This window comes from Anomaloglossus baeobatrachus, chromosome 11 (genome assembly GCF_048569485.1).
Source record: "Anomaloglossus baeobatrachus isolate aAnoBae1 chromosome 11, aAnoBae1.hap1, whole genome shotgun sequence".
In the NCBI taxonomy this organism is placed as follows: domain Eukaryota; kingdom Metazoa; phylum Chordata; class Amphibia; order Anura; family Aromobatidae; genus Anomaloglossus; species Anomaloglossus baeobatrachus.
Window position 1 is genome coordinate 86,547,684 of NC_134363.1, and position 13,448 is coordinate 86,561,131.

The window sequence follows — 13,448 nt, forward strand, 5'->3', positions numbered from 1 at the left end:
TAATAGCAAACGGTGCTGCCAGTTAGAACCATCTAAAAAGTGGCTGCTGTACTCCATTTGTGTCCCACTTGTGACAAGCAAGTCCCACCACCTTTGCATCCTACCCTCCTGCCCTTTTTTGCAAAGCCATTCATTTTAATGGCAAAGAGTGCTGCCAGTTAGTGCCATCCAAAAAGTGGCTGCTGTACTCCATTAGTGTCCCACTTGTGCCAAGCAAGTCCCACCACCTCTGCATTCTACCCTCTTGCCCTTTTTTGCAAAGCCATTTAATAGCAAACAGTGCTGTCAGTTAGTGCCATCCAAAAAGTGGCTGCTATACTCCATTAGTGTCCCACTTGTGCCAAGCAGGTCCCACCACCTCTGCATTCTACCCTCCTGCCCTTTTTTGCAAAGTCATTTTAATAGCAAACAGTGCTGCCAGTTAGTGCCATCCAAAAAGTGGCTGCTGTACTCCATTAGTGTCCCACTTGTGCCAAGCAAGTCCCACCACCTCTGCATTCTACCCTCCTGCCCTTTTTTGCAAAGCAATTTTAATAGCAAACAGTGCTGCCAGTTAGAACCATCTAAAAAGTGGCTGCTGTACTCCATTTGTGTCCCACTTGTGCCAAGCAAGTCCCACCACCTCTGCATTCTACCCTCCTGCCCTTTTTTGCAAAGCCATTTTAATAGCAAACAGTGCTGCCAGTTAGAACCATCCAAAAAGTGGCTGCTGTACTCCATTTGTGTCCCACTTGTGCCAAGCAAGTCCCACCACCTTTGTAATCTACCCTCCTGCCCTTTTTTGCAAAGCCATTCATTTTAATAGCAAAGAGTGCTGCCAGTTAGTGCCATCCAAAAAGTGGCTGCTGTATTCCATTAGTGTCCCACTTGTGCCAAGCAAGTCTCACCGCCTCTGTATTCTAGACTGCCAGGACCCCAACAAATCCTCCCCCTCCCCTTTAAGAGACACCACGACACAATTTTCTTTGAAAACAAAACTTTTTATTTAACTTTTTCTTTGGAGAGTCAAAGGAAAACAATGCTCTCATCTTTTGGGATAAAATTATGGTCACAGCTCTCCAAAACAGGCGTTAAAACCAGCCAAATATACCAGGGGTTTAGGTAAAGTACCGTCACTCGGCCGTCCGGTGCGGGTGTTTCACCTCCATTTCTCCTTAATTCCGACCCCTTCCGCTGCTGTGACTTGATAATACCAAACAACCGAAAAAACTCACATCTCCTTTCAACCAAAAACCTTAAAAAGAGGGGAGGGTGGGCGGGAAACTGGTCCGGGTCCTCAGAGAGAGTGGCCAGGAAAACTCCCTTGATCCTGTGCAGCAAGCTGCGGAGGGAGGAACCAATGACGTTTTAATGGGAGGAGTGACAGAGTCGAGAGGTCTCTTAAAGGGGGATCACCTATTTTCACAGGAAGGGGCCAGCAGTCAGGGGGCAGCATCCACATTCGGGCTGCAGTGCCCTACAGACTGCCAGGACCCCAACAAATCCTCCCCCTCCCCTTTAAGAGACACCACGACACAATTTTCTTTGAAAACAAAACTTTTTATTTAACTTTTTCTTTGGAGAGTCAAAGGAAAACAATGCTCTCATCTTTTGGGATAAAATTATGGTCACAGCTCTCCAAAACAGGCGTTAAAACCAGCCAAATATACCAGGGGTTTAGGTAAAGTACCGCCACTCGGCCGTCCGGTGCGGGTGTTTCACCTCCATTTCTCCTTAATTCCGACCCCTTCCGCCAAGGAGCAGCAAATCAACGAGCTGCGACCCCACCCACCATGGACTGGAGTGCTTGCACGACACCCTCACGGATTCCTGCCAAGAACAACTCCTGACCACTATCATTCAGATGCACTCCATCCGCCCGCAGGTAAGCCGTATTATCACCCTCCAGCTGGTGATGGCGGACGACCACCCCGTTTTTGAACCGTATAAATTTTGAGATACGCTGATTCAGCGTACGCCGGGTTCGTTCCATGGCGAAACCTTCCTTAGCGCCATGCCAAACAAGCCGCGGAATCACCTCGGACCAAACCAGCTTCATTTGAGGGAAGAAACAGGGGAATTTGTCCATATCAGACCGCATAAGGGTCAGTAACTCAGCCAACGGAAACGAAACCAGGTCGTTACCCCCGGCGTGTATCACCAAAACCACTGGGGAGGAGACCATCCTTGCTATCTTGACCACTTCTGGTAAAACCTGCGGCCAGGACAGGCCCCTGATACCTCTCCAGTTAACGTCGGTGTCAAGTAATCCCAAGGACCGGCCACCAGGTCGGGAGTCCGCTCTCCGAGCCGCCCAGTACACAAACGAATGACCTAGGATCCACACACTCGGACGGCTTGTATCTGAAAAGAAAACAATGTCAAACCACAGACAAAAACAGATGAACAGGTACCTTCACCCTTCCAATGCTCCCGCTAACCACATACCGCAAGAACGACTCATGAGCTCCCAAACCACACCGGCGTGCTCCAGTTACAACACCTAATCCAAGTCGAAGGCCTGCTCTGCAGTGCCTGCGTTTAAGACCAGCTCAGGGCGAATGTATCTCATGAAGCACCTGGAACGCCATCTTCCAACCCGCTGGATTTCCGAATCTTGCATACCTGCCCGTGAAGCCTCCGTGGCAGCCCCGATACGGAAAGAATGAGTCCCGAATTCAGACGCTGGCAGGCCAAGATGGGTAAGAATGCGCCGCAAAAAATTTAAAAACTGCCCCGCTAATAGGGGGGGACCGTCCTCATGTGTAAAAAATTGCGGCCCATCGGTTCTGATCGCTAGAAAAGACCTAACAAGAGCTCCAGGGCACACTGGGCCTGGGATAGAAAACAGGGGAAACCATGTTCCCCTGCTTTCCTGATCCATCTTAGATTTACGCAAGCGTACTCGCAACCCGTCGCCACATACTAAAACATCGTCCCGTTGTAAGCCACCTATGTCTCCCCGTGCCTTCGGTACAAGTTCCCCGACCCGAAGGGCCCCGAAAAATGCGGTTCCAAAAGCCGCTGCAAACAAAGTGAATTCGTATGAAGAATTACATAAAACCTTTGCCCCATCGATTAATTCAGCCAACAGATGAAAAGAGATGGGCCTTCTACGGTCAATCCTAATGTCACTTCTCCTCCAGCCCTTCAGAACTTGGTGCACCAAAAAGGACTTTGTAACATCTGGCCAGTTCCTGAGTTTAAAGTTAAACGCTATGTCCGATAGCCGGTTACGTGTAACCGCCCCGGATGCCCGCCGGTTGTGCAGGGACACCAAATACTTCAGTGTAAGCTGTAATAAAGTGTCGCCCGAAGGCGCACCAGAAATTTCCCCCACCGACTCGCACCAATCGTTCCATGCCTTACCGTAGGCTCTCCAAGTCGACGGGGCCACTGAGGAATGGATCATCGGGATCAGCTGAGCGGGACATCCCACATCCCTGCTGGGCACACCAAACCTTGAACCTCTGCTGATGGATGCAAATCCCGGAATCTCTGAAATTGAAAACGCGACAGGGCGTCCGCCATGTTATTTTTGCAACCAGGAACATGCTTCGCTTTAAAACAAACGTTTATTGATAAGCATTTTAAAACTAAAAATCTGATCAGGCTGATGACTGGGGGGGAAGAGGCGGACAAGTGGTTGATGGCATGCACCACGCTGGCATTATCGCACCAAAAAATGATCCGCTTATTCCTCAACGCCTCCCCCCAAATTTCGACCGCGACCGCTATAGGGAAAAGTTCAAGCAGGGTAAGGTTCCCGGTCCACGCCCACTGTACCCAGGTTTCCGGCCATTTTTCGGCACACCACTGCGTGCCAAAAATGACCCCGAATCCAATGGCTCCTGCAGCGTCCGAAAAAAGTTCTACCTCCGAGTTTGTCCGGTCCGCCTCTTGAAAGCAAGCGCGGCCGTTGTATGTACTCAAAAATTTTTGCCACACAAACAAGTCGTTCTTTAGGGATGTTGTTATACGAATTCGATGGTGTGGAAGCCATACCCCACAAGTAGCCAATGACAGGCGCCTGGAAAAAATCCTGCCCATGGGCATGACCTTGCAGGCAAAATTGAGTGAACCCAATAGTGACTGCATTTGGAACAAGGTGACTTTTCCCACGGAAATGACCGCCGAAATAAGGTCAAGCAGGCCTCGGATTTTTTCCGGGGGAAGCCTGAACTCCATAGCTTCGGTATCAATGATTATACCCAGGAAAGACAAGACCGTGACAGGGCCAATGGTTTTTTCTTTTGAAAGGGGGACACCAAACCGTCCCATGAGGGACTGAAAACAGTCCAATACGGATTGGCACAACGGAGAGGCAGCGGGGCCGACGAATAAGAAATCGTCCAAATAGTGAGTTATCCCCTCGGAACCTGTCTCCCGGCGGGCAACCCATTCTAAAAAGGAGCTGAACATTTCAAAATACTGGCAAGAAATGGAACAACCCATGGGGAGACAGGTGTCGAAATAATACTCACCGTCCAGCATTGCACCCAGCAGGTGATGACAGTCCGGATGTACCGGCAAGAGGCGGAAGGCCGACTCTATGTCGGATTTTGCCAAGAGAGCACCCCTACCAGCAAGCCTGACCAATTCAACTGCCCTATCGAAAGACACATAATGAACCGACGAGTCTTCCTCAGGTATACCGTCATTCACCGATCTACCCTTGGGATAGGACAGGTGATGAATGAGCCGGAATTGTCCATGTTCCTTTTTGGGAACCACCCCCAAGGGTGACACCCGCAGGTTACTGAAAGGTGGGGCCTTAAACGGACCTTGAAAACGCCCTAAGGCCACTTCCTTAACCAGTTTGGAACGGATGACTTCCGGGTTTTCCCTTGCTGATTTCAAATTGGGGGATGATGAGGGGAGCCTAGAAAAAAGGAAAGGTATGAAAAAAACGAACGAAAAACCGAATCTGATTTGGGCTGCAGCCCGTCTATTGGGGTACCTGCTTAGCCACGGCTCCATCATGGTGACGCTCACTGGGGTCACGGTTTTCCTGAGTCCCGGGTTTAGCCCCGTGGGCTTTTTGAGCGGGCTTGTTGCATTTGGAGGCAGTGTGAGGCCCCCCGCACACCGAGCACTCGTGCTTGTACTTGCACAGGGTGTGGTATTTACAGAATCCGTCGTTAAATAACCAACATGTTCCCGGGCGGCGGATGGCCACCGCGCCCGTGTGAGATCCGGGCGCGGCAGCCCCCCCGGGAAAAGGCTGTATAACCCTCTGAGCCATCATCAGGCGGAGCCAAGAGTCAGTGGCCTTGACTCCCCAACCCAGGTGGGGCTGAAGGTCCAAACGGCGACGGAAGTCCTCATCGTACTTCCACCACGCCGAACCTCCATGGGCCTTGTACGAGCTGTAGATGCTGTCCAGGTAAATAAACAATTCTGAGCACCTTTCCGGGTGCCGTTGACCCATAACACATCCCAGAACGGCGAACGCCTGCAACCAATTATTTATGGTCTTGGCAACCTTAGGCTTACGGTCATAAAACTTCTCGCCCGGCCGCCGTTCCCGATCAACCGAATGCTGGTCTGTCGATATTAATGACCAGATGTCGACGTAACTGTTGGCCCAGATTAACTCTTTCACCTGCACGTCAAGGTGGGAACCCAAGGGAGGGACCCCACAAAACAGACCACCTTTGTAAAGGTCCGGGCCAGGAGGGGTTACTTTTGACCCCTCTGGCACCTGTAACAATTTGGGGTTCACGAATACTTTTTGAACCTGAGCCGGGTCCCTAGGCGCAGCCCCGGTAGACCCAACCCCACTCCAGACCCCCACGTAAGGGTACTCACCGTGCGTCGAAGAAATTGTGTTTCCCATATCCTGGAACTGGTCCACGGATGTTGGACCCACATCGCCACGCTGCACAGTTGTAGCGGTTGGTGTCCTCCTTCTTCTGCGTGACCTCTCTGAGGATTCGTCTGAGGAAGAGGGGGAGCGCCAGCGCGAGGACCTGGAACGCCGACTACGCCGCCTAGACCTAGATCTGCCACGGCGACGGCTGCTGATACGTCGCCTGCTGCGCCTACGCGCGCGCTGCTCGTCAGATGATGATGAGGAAGCACGCCCACGTTGGCTGCCCGCACCACCCGCAATAGCCGTGGCCGGGGTCCCAGCACGTGACCGTGAAATGCTCTGATACCCTCCGCTACTCACCCCCGCCCTCATCTGTAGGAGGCTATTCTGCAGGCCAAGTGGCGAACTGGCCCCCTCCCCCCTTACATAGGGAGCCAGTTGGTGAGGTACAATTACACTGGGAGGATTAAGCTGTGAGACTAAACCAGTACCTAGTGGGGCAATAAGTAAAGGCTGGCTCAACTGTGATGGTGGCGGCGTCTGATCAGGTGGGGGCCACAGGACCAACTGTCCATCCACCTGTGGAATATTTATGGGCCCATTTCCCCCCTCCCTTTGGGCTAGAGGTGCCGACTCAAGCGGTGCTCTCATATCAGCAGAAGCACCGCTAGAACCAGAGGAACTCTGGCATGTATTGTTTCCTCCCATTGCAACTAAGGGGAGGACGTTTGGAGCAATGCTGCTCAGGGCAATCTGATGTAAATCGGCTCCCCTTAACCCCGTGCAGCTGCCTGCTGCTTGTAACGAGGGGCCGTGGACCTGCGCTGACTCCCTGTCCCCTGGAGCGTCCCTCACAATGGCGCCGGCAGCCGAGCTAAGGATGGTGGGCGGGGGTAAGCGCTGGGAGCGCGAAGAGCTTTTCTTCGCGCTCCTTTTTGAATTCTGTGGCGGGCTCAAACGGGCCGGCGGGCGGGTATGTCTCTTAGACCTCCGCTCGCCGGCACCGCTCGCTTGAACCTCGGCAGAGAGGAAGCTGCCCACAGGTAACAGCCCTGTGAGCCATCCGCTCCCCTCCCTGCCGATGCGCTCTCTCACCGCCTCCATGAGCGGGTCCATCATACCGGCAGTCCAAACTGGTCCGGGTCCTCAGAGAGAGTGGCCAGGAAAACTCCCTTGATCCTGTGCAGCAAGCTGCGGAGGGAGGAACCAATGACGTTTTAATGGGAGGAGTGACAGAGTCGAGAGGTCTCTTAAAGGGGGATCACCTATTTTCACAGGAAGGGGCCAGCAGTCAGGGGGCAGCATCCACATTCGGGCTGCAGTGCCCTACACCCTCCAGCCCTTTTTTGCAAAGCCATTTTAATAGCAAACAGTGCTGCCAGTTAGTGCCATCCAAAAAGTGGCTGCTGTACTCCATTAGTGTCCCACTTGTGCCAAGCAAGTCCCACCACCTCTGCATTCTACCCTCCTGCCCTCTTTTGGAAAGCCATTCATTTTAATGGCAAAGAGTGCTGCCAGTTAGTGCCATCCAAAAAGTGGCTGCTGTACTCCATTAGTGTCCCACTTGTGCCAAGCTAGTCCCACCACCTCTGCATTCTACCCTCCTGCCCTTTTTTGCAAAGCCATTTTAATAGCAAACGGTGCTGCCAGTTAGAACCATCTAAAAAGTGGCTGCTGTACTCCATTTGTGTCCCACTTGTGCCAAGCAAGTCCCACCACCTTTGCATCCTACCCTCCTGCCCTTTTTTGCAAAGCCATTCATTTTAATGGCAAAGAGTGTTGCCAGTTAGTGCCATCCAAAAAGTGGCTGCTGTACTCCATTAGTGTCCCACTTGTACCAAGCAAGTCCCACCACCTCTGCATTCTACCCTCTTGCCCTTTTTTGCAAAGCCATTTTAATAACAAACAGTGCTGCCAGTTAGAACTATCCAAAAAGTGGCTGCTATACTCCATTAGTGTCCCACTTGTGCCAAGCAAGTCCCACCACCTCTGCTTTCTACCCCCTTGCCCTTTTTTGCAAAACCATTTATTAGCAAACAGTGCTGCCAGTTAGTGCCATCCAAAAAGTGGCTGCTGTACTCCATTAGTGTCCCACTTGTGCCAAGCAAGCCCACCACCTCTGCATTCTACTCCCTGCCCTTTTTTGCAAAGCCATTTTAATAGCAAACAGAGCTGCCAGTTAGTGCCATCCAAAAAGTGGCTGCTGTACTCCATTAGTGTCCCACTTGTGCCAAGCAAGTCCCACCACCTCTGCATTCTACCCTCTTGCCCCTTTTTTGCAAAGCCATTTAATAGCAAACAGTGCTGCCAGTTAGTGCCATCCAAAAAGTAGCTGCTGTACTCCATTAGTGTCCCACTTGTGCCAAGCAAGTTCCACCACCTCTGCATTCTACCCTCCTGCCCTTTTTTTGCAAAGAATTTATTAGAAAACAGTGCTGCCAGTTAGTGCCATCCAAAAAGTGGCTGCTGTACTCCATTAGTGTCCCACTTGTGCCAAGCAAGTCCCACCACCTCTGCCTTCTACCCTCCTGCCGTTTTTTGCAAATCCATTTTAATAGCAAACAGTGCTGCCAGTTAGTGCCATCCAAAAAGTGGCTGCTGTACTCCATTACTGTCCCACTTGTGCCAAGCAATTCCCACCACCTCTGCATTCTACCCTCCTGCACATTTTTGCAAAGCCATTTTAATAGCAAAGAGTTCTGCCAGTTAGTGCCATCCAAAAAGTGGCTGCTGTGCTCCATTATTGTCCCACTTGTGCCAAGCAAGCCCACCAACTCTGCATTCTACTCCCTGCCCTTTTTTGCAAAGCCATTTTAATAGCAAACAGAGCTTCCAGTTAGTGCCATCCAAGAAGTGGCTGCTGTACTCCATTAGTGACCCACTTGTGCCAAACAAGTCCCCCCACCTCTGCATTCTACCCTCCTGCCCTTTTTTGCAAAGCCATTTTAATAGCAAACAGTGCTGCCAGTTAGTGCCATCCAAAAAGTGGCTGCTGTACTCCATTAGTGTCTCACTTGTGCCAAGCAAGTCCCACCACTTCTGCATTCTACCCTCCTGCCCTTTTTTGCAAAGCAATTTTAATAGCAAACAGTGCTGCCAGTTAGTGCCATCCAAAAAGTGGCTGCTGTACTCCATTAGTGTCCCACTTGTGCCAAGCAAGTCCCACCACCTCTGCATTCTACCCTCCTGCCCTTTTTTGCAAAGCCATTTTAATAGCAAACAGTGCTGCCAGTTAGAACCATCCAAAAAGTGGCTGCTGTACTCCATTTGTGTCCCACTTGTGCCAAGCAAGTCCCACCACCTTTGTATTCTACCCTCCTGCCCTTTTTTGCAAAGCCATTCATTTTAATAGCAAAGAGTGCTGCCAGTTAGTGCCATCCAAAAAGTGGCTGCTGTATTCCATTAGTGTCCCACTTGTGCCAAGCAAGTCTCACCGCCTCTGTATTCTACCCTCCAGCCCTTTTTTGCAAAGCCATTTTAATAGCAAACAGTGCTGCCAGTTAGTGCCATCCAAAAAGTGGCTGCTGTACTCCATTAGTGTCCCACTTGTGCCAAGCAAGTCCCACCACCTCTGCATTCTACCCTCCTGCCCTCTTTTGGAAAGCCATTCATTTTAATGGCAAAGAGTGCTGCCAGTTAGTGCCATCCAAAAAGAGGCTGCTGTACTCCATTAGTGTCCCACTTGTGCCAAGCTAGTCCCACCACCTCTGCATTCTACCCTCCTGCCCTTTTTTGCAAAGCCATTTTAATAGCAAACGGTGCTGCCAGTTAGAACCATCTAAAAAGTGGCTGCTGTACTCCATTTGTGTCCCACTTGTGACAAGCAAGTCCCACCACCTTTGCATCCTACCCTCCTGCCCTTTTTTGCAAAGCCATTCATTTTAATGGCAAAGAGTGCTGCCAGTTAGTGCCATCCAAAAAGTGGCTTCTGTACTCCATTAGTGTCCCACTTGTGCCAAGCAAGTCCCACCACCTCTGCATTCTACCCTCTTGCCCTTTTTTGCAAAGCCATTTAATAGCAAACAGTGCTGCCAGTTAGTGCCATCCAAAAAGTGGCTGCTATACTCCATTAGTGTCCCACTTGTGCCAAGCAGGTCCCACCACCTCTGCATTCTACCCTCCTGCCCTTTTTTGCAAAGTCATTTTAATAGCAAACAGTGCTGCCAGTTAGTGCCATCCAAAAAGTGGCTGCTGTACTCCATTAGTGTCCCACTTGTGCCAAGCAAGTCCCACCACCTCTGCATTCTACCCTCCTGCCCTTTTTTGCAAAGCAATTTTAATAGCAAACAGTGCTGCCAGTTAGAACCATCCAAAAAGTGGCTGCTGTACTCCATTTATGTCCCACTTGTGCCAAGCAAGTCCCACCACCTCTGCATTCTACCCTCCTGCCCTTTTTTGCAAAGCCATTTTAATAGCAAACAGTGCTGCCAGTTAGAACCATCCAAAAAGTGGCTGCTGTACTCCATTTGTGTCCCACTTGTGCCAAGCAAGTCCCACCACCTTTGTATTCTACCCTCCTGCCCTTTTTTGCAAAGCCATTCATTTTAATAGCAAAGAGTGCTGCCAGTTAGTGCCATCCAAAAAGTGGCTGCTGTATTCCATTAGTGTCCCACTTGTGCCAAGCAAGTCTCACCGCCTCTGTATTCTACCCTCCAGCCCTTTTTTGCAAAGCCATTTTAATAGCAAACAGTGCTGCCAGTTAGTGCCATCCAAAAAGTGGCTGCTGTACTCCATTAGTGTCCCACTTGTGCCAAGCAAGTCCCACCACCTCTGCATTCTACCCTCCTGCCCTCTTTTGGAAAGCCATTCATTTTAATGGCAAAGAGTGCTGCCAGTTAGGGCCATCCAAAAAGTGGCTGCTGTACTCCAATAGTGTCCCACTTGTGCCAAGCTAGTCCCACCACCTCTGCATTCTACCCTCCTGCCCTTTTTTGCAAAGCCATTTTAATAGCAAGCAGTGCTGCCAGTTAGTGCCATCCAAAAAGTGGCTGCTGTACTCCATTACTGTCCCACTTGTGCCAAGCAATTCCCACCACCTCTGCATTCTACCCTCCTGCACATTTTTGCAAAGCCATTTTAATAGCAAAGAGTTCTGCCAGTTAGTGCCATCCAAAAAGTGGCTGCTGTACTCCATTACTGTCCCACTTGTGCCAAGCAAGCCCACCAACTCTGCATTCTACTCCCTGCCCTTTTTTGCAAAGCCATTTTAATAGCAAACAGAGCTTCCAGTTAGTGCCATCCAAGAAGTGGCTGCTGTACTCCATTAGTGACCCACTTGTGCCAAACAAGTCCCCCCACCTCTGCATTCTACCCTCCTGCCCTTTTTTGCAAAGCCATTTTAATAGCAAACAGTGCTGCCAGTTAGTGCCATCCAAAAAGTGGCTGCTGTACTCCATTAGTGTCTCACTTGTGCCAAGCAAGTCCCACCACTTCTGCATTCTACCCTCCTTCCCTTTTTTGCAAAGCAATTTTAATAGCAAACAGTGCTGCCAGTTAGTGCCATCCAAAAAGTGGCTGCTGTACTCCATTAGTGTCCCACTTGTGCCAAGCAAGTCCCACCACCTCTGCATTCTACCCTCCTGCCCTTTTTTGCAAAGCCATTTTAATAGCAAACAGTGCTGCCAGTTAGAACCATCCAAAAAGTGGCTGCTGTACTCCATTTGTGTCCCACTTGTGCCAAGCAAGTCCCACCACCTTTGTATTCTACCCTCCTGCCCTTTTTTGCAAAGCCATTCATTTTAATAGCAAAGAGTGCTGCCAGTTAGTGCCATCCAAAAAGTGGCTGCTGTATTCCATTAGTGTCCCACTTGTGCCAAGCAAGTCTCACCGCCTCTGTATTCTACCCTCCAGCCCTTTTTTGCAAAGCCATTTTAATAGCAAACAGTGCTGCCAGTTAATGCCATCCAAAAAGTGGCTGCTGTACTCCATTAGTGTCCCACTTGTGCCAAGCAAGTCCCACCACCTCTGCATTCTACCCTCCTGCACTCTTTTGGAAAGCCATTCATTTTAATGGCAAAGAGTGCTGCCAGTTAGTGCCATCCAAAAAGAGGCTGCTGTACTCCATTAGTGTCCCACTTGTGCCAAGCTAGTCCCACCACCTCTGCATTCTACCCTCCTGCCCTTTTTTGCAAAGCCATTTTAATAGCAAACGGTGCTGCCAGTTAGAACCATCTAAAACGTGGCTGCTGTACTCCATTTGTGTCCCACTTGTGACAAGCAAGTCCCACCACCTTTGCATCCTACCCTCCTGCCCTTTTTTGCAAAGCCATTCATTTTAATGGCAAAGAGTGCTGCCAGTTATTGCCTTCCAAAAAGTGGCTGCTGTACTCCATTAGTGTCCCACTTGTGCCAAGCAAGTCCCACCACCTCTGCATTCTACCCTCTTGCCCTTTTTTGCAAAGCCATTTAATAGCAAACAGTGCTGCCAGTTAGTGCCATCCAAAAAGTGGCTGCTATACTCCATTAGTGTCCCACTTGTGCCAAGCAGGTCCCACCACCTCTGCATTCTACCCTCCTGCCCTTTTTTGCAAAGTCATTTTAATAGCAAACAGTGCTGCCAGTTAGTGCCATCCAAAAAGTGGCTGCTGTACTCCATTAGTGTCCCACTTGTGCCAAGCAAGTCCCACCACCTCTGCATTCTACCCTCCTGCCCTTTTTTGCAAAGCAATTTTAATAGCAAACAGTGCTGCCAGTTAGAACCATCTAAAAAGTGGCTGCTGTACTCCATTTGTGTCCCACTTGTGCCAAGCAAGTCCCACCACCTCTGCATTCTACCCTCCTGCCCTTTTTTGCAAAGCCATTTTAATAGCAAACAGTGCTGCCAGTTAGAACCATCCAAAAAGTGGCTGCTGTACTCCATTTGTGTCCCACTTGTGCCAAGCAAGTCCCACCACCTTTGTAATCTACCCTCCTGCCCTTTTTTGCAAAGCCATTCATTTTAATAGCAAAGAGTGCTGCCAGTTAGTGCCATCCAAAAAGTGGCTGCTGTATTCCATTAGTGTCCCACTTGTGCCAAGCAAGTCTCACCGCCTCTGTATTCTACCCTCCAGCCCTTTTTTGCAAAGCCATTTTAATAGCAAACAGTGCTGCCAGTTAGTGCCATCCAAAAAGTGGCTGCTGTACTCCATTAGTGTCCCACTTGTGCCAAGCAAGTCCCACCACCTCTGCATTCTACCCTCCTGCCCTCTTTTGGAAAGCCATTCATTTTAATGGCAAAGAGTGCTGCCAGTTAGTGCCATCCAAAAAGTGGCTGCTGTACTCCATTAGTGTCCCACTTGTGCCAAGCTAGTCCCACCACCTCTGCATTCTACCCTCCTGCCCTTTTTTGCAAAGCCATTTTAATAGCAAACGGTACTGCCAGTTAGAACCATCTAAAAAGTGGCTGCTGTACTCCATTTGTGTCCCACTTGTGCCAAGCAAGTCCCACCACCTTTGCATCCTACCCTCCTGCCCTTTTTTGCAAAGCCATTCATTTTAATGGCAAAGAGTGTTGCCAGTTAGTGCCATCCAAAAAGTGGCTGCTGTACTCCATTAGTGTCCCACTTGTACCAAGCAAGTCCCACCACCTCTGCATTCTACCCTCTTGCCCTTTTTTGCAAAGCCATTTTAATAACAAACAGTGCTGCCAGTTAGAACTATCCAAAAAGTGGCTGCT

At 50.1% G+C, this 13,448-nt stretch overlaps 1 protein-coding gene and 1 long non-coding RNA gene across 3 annotated transcripts in view; one reads left to right on the top strand and one right to left on the bottom strand.

Annotated features, from left to right (window-relative positions):
• Positions 1 to 13,448, top strand: part of RASIP1 (Ras interacting protein 1) — a 1,579,933-nt gene that overhangs the window by 1,479,172 nt on the left and 87,313 nt on the right. The window lies entirely within an intron of this gene.
• Positions 1,251 to 6,095, bottom strand: LOC142256485 (uncharacterized). The gene is made up of 3 exons (XR_012727529.1): positions 5,791 to 6,095; positions 3,349 to 3,477; positions 1,251 to 2,343 (listed from the first exon to the last, which is right to left on the bottom strand). It is a non-coding gene; the product is annotated as an uncharacterized LOC142256485 (long non-coding RNA).